At 35.7% G+C, this 3,585-nt stretch overlaps 1 non-coding gene across 1 annotated transcript; it reads right to left on the reverse strand.

The window, feature by feature from the left end:
- Window positions 1-3,159: 3,159 nt before the first annotated feature.
- Window positions 3,160-3,266, reverse strand: LOC116143660. The gene has a single exon (XR_004130161.1). It is a non-coding gene; the product is annotated as a small nucleolar RNA R71 (small nucleolar RNA).
- Between the last annotated feature and the right edge of the window lie 319 nt (window positions 3,267-3,585).

Here is a 3,585-nt window from a genome sequence, read left to right on the forward strand (position 1 = left end):
CGTTTACTAACATAAAGTTGGTAGACAAAAGCCAGTGAGATTTTGAGCCTTTAGACTGACATATGCAATCTCACCATTTTCTTTCATGTGAGATATTCTTCCATGGATTTATTTCTCTAGAACTTGCCTTGATTCTCTTCGAGGTCATATAGACACATGCATGCATGAACATGATTAAGGCCCTCTTTGTTATAAGCTACATAAGCCAAATAGCCTACCTTGTAATTAATTTTTCCCTTTGTTGAATCCCTTTGAGCTTTATTGTGAACTCACATTACAAGCTTAAACCTGAAAATAAAAAAAAAAAACAAAAAAAAACAATGCCTTTACCCAAGCCGTAGAGCTAGTGGAGCATTGTTCATCATTATGATATGTATGGATGTGCAAGAAATAAGTGTGAGGGTGTTTGGATTTGTAGTACGGCTATGAGTGGTGAAATGGAATATTTTACCATTCTCAATTCTTGAATTCCATTGTTGATGTAATAAATAAAAGAAGAAGAAGAAGAAGAAGAAGAAGAAGAAGAAGAAAGGAAGTGATGGAGGAAATTGCTTTTGATATTACAAACTATCCATGTTCATAATTTCTCCTGAAATTCCAATAAAGGGGTCTATTTATACGGGATATATACAAGGAAGAAGTTGCTGAAGGGAGTGATTGGTTTTACATGTTTTATATATTCAATCTTGAGTTGATTCATTTTTGCTCCACTAGTTTCGATGAGTCCTAAACCCCATTACAACCCTTGAAAAGTCCTTATGAGTCGTGTTATGCATGTGATCCCAGTGGTGGAGAATGAAAAGATATGCAAACCTATGGTAGATCATTTCCATTGGAATGAATTTGAGAAAAACACATGAGAGTCGAGTGTTTATTTCCGTGAGGGTCTACGTATTTAGTTTACTCCATCTTCAAGTAAAAATGCTTACTAAGTAATTGGAAGTTGTTTAAGAATGTATGTTCATGATATGTTATGAGTTTTGAAGAGCTTGATTATTCTCTGTTGATGGCGTTGCAACCTTTGTGTGTTTTGGGAAATTACATTTGAGTTTTGCCCGAGGATGAGCAAAAGTTAAGTGTAGGGGAATTTGATGAGAATGCAAAATGTCATATTTTCCCCCTGATAATCTATGGATTATACTGTTTTGATTAGACTTTTTAGTCAGATTTTAGATACTTTTTAGTTCATTTTAACCTGAATTGCTACTTAATTCTTTATATTTATTGTTTCAGGCTAAAATGGATATTTTATGCAAATAATGAGCGAATTGGAGTTGTTGGACTCAAAAGTGAGCGGATCTCAGAAGTTGGGAAAGTTCTGAAGCAAAGTAGAGCACTGTGAAGCTTGTTTTCATGAGGAGAGCATCGAAGATTGAAGATTCAAGCAAAGAAACAAGCGGAGGGCAATTCTATAAATTCAAAATTCCACATGAAGCTTCGCAGCGGCGAAGAGAGTTACGCACGTGGGTTGAGTTCACTTCCTCGCCGCGGCGAGAATCTTTCTTCACCATGGCGAAGTCTGCGAATTTCAAAATGCACAGTTTCATTTTACGAATTTTTCCTAGGTTTTTGGGTTAGGTATAAAAGAGAAACTTAGTCATTTTTGTAGGGGTTCGTTTTTCTTTTAAAAATAGCAGCTTTTTACATTTTCTTAGATTGTTTTTGGTGAACTTTGAATTCAAAGGGTGAAGATTCGAGATTAAACCAGTGGATTCATCATTTGGGGAGATTTTCTTGTCTTTTCTCTTATTTCTATTATGTTGAACTTTAGATTTTTCATTTCTTTTATTTGTATTGTTGATTTAGCCATGAACTAACCTATTTTGGGTTAGGGTTTTGATGTAGTTCGGATTCTAATGGGTTAGAGAGTTGATGATTATTAATTTCATATGATTTTGCTTTGATTGTGTGATTATTCTGTATTTATTGTTTTTATGTGATGAACATGATGAGATTGAGAGATAATTCATGTTAAGCTTCTTGGGTAATCACCATTGTAGTATTAAATGCTAGAGATAGATTTAAGAATCAATGAAATCAATCTAGGATCCTTGTGCTTAATGAACTTGAACTATTAGTCTTAATTTTGTTGGGTGCGAAAGTTTAATAGGAAAGAGTAAGGAGATATAGCCTGAGAAGGTATATTTTATACCTTAGTGAGTTCGATTTACAATCAATGCTTGTGAATATGGAAATAGTATAATCCCTAGGTTTAACCCAAAGAGTCCGAATGAAGTCAAAACCCTACCTGTTTGTTTGAATTGATTTTATTAGTGTTTTAATTCTTGCTTCATAATTAGTTTGAATAGTTATAGATTTTGGTCTAGTTTAGTTTAGATTTCTCCTATAAATCCAAACCATTCGATTGCTCCAACTTGAAAACAGTAGAAAAACTTAGTGCTTAGCAACCAATCCTTATGGGAACGATCTCACTCATCAATCTATTACTTATGCGATTAGTATACTTGCTACATATTGCGTGTTGTAGTAAACACGCATCAAGTTTTTGGTGCCGTTGCCAGCTTTTGAGTTTTGTGTTAACATTAAAATTTTCTTGTGTTAGCTAGATTGGAGTGTTATTTTTACTTAATTTTTAGTTGTTTTATTTTTCTTTGTTTGGTGTGATTTTGCTTTTGCTAGGTGCAGTTTATGCGAAGAGCAAGATGTCAACCAGTGGTTCCTGTTGATCCTGAGATTGAAAGAACCACTCAAAGACTAAACAGAGAAAGAAGAGAAAGAGAAGCTACAATTGAACCAGAAGAAATAGTTGTAAAGATGGCAGAACCAGAAAACAGGACACTAAGGGAATTCTCAGTTCCCATGGTTAATGGCAGTGGTTCGAGCATTACAAGACCAGCATTCCAAGCCAATACCTTTGAAATTAAGCTGGCAATCATCTAGATGATTCAACAGTCGGTAAGGTTCAATGGTGATTTGAAGGAAGATCCGAATCAGCATATTGCAAACTTCTTGGAAATTTGTGACACCTTCAAGTCGAACAGAGTGTCAGATGATGCCATTAGGTTGAGGTTATTCCCATTCTTATTGGGGGATAAAGCTAAGGGGTGGTTAATGGCACTACCATCGGGAACTATCACAACATGGAATGATCTAGCACAAAAATTCCTGACCAAGTTCTTTCCTCCAGCAAAATCAGCAAAACTGAGAAATGATATCACATCATTTCTACAAGATAAATCCGAGTCATTGAATGAGGCTTGGGAAAGGTACAAGGAATTGATGAGGAAATGTCCACACCATGGGTTGCCAGTTTGGCTTCAAGTCCAAACATTCTACAATGGACTGATGGGTAACGTGCAAACCATGATGGATGCGGCATCGGGAGGAGCCTCGTAGAATAAGACATCAGAGGAGGCTTATGAGTTGTTTGAGGTTTTGGCAAGCAACAACTATCAAAGACCAAATGAGAGAGTGATATCAAGAAAATCTACGGGTCTTTATGAAGTTGATGCCTTCACGGCCATCATAGCCCAACTCACGGCACTTCAGAAATAGTTAGGAAGTATTTTGGTATTTTCTGAGTTGATGTGATTAAGAGGGTAGAAAGTTAAAGAGTGCTTTTAT

This window comes from Pistacia vera, unplaced genomic scaffold (assembly GCF_008641045.1).
Source record: "Pistacia vera cultivar Batoury unplaced genomic scaffold, PisVer_v2 Contig431, whole genome shotgun sequence".
Lineage (NCBI taxonomy): Eukaryota > Viridiplantae > Streptophyta > Magnoliopsida > Sapindales > Anacardiaceae > Pistacia > Pistacia vera.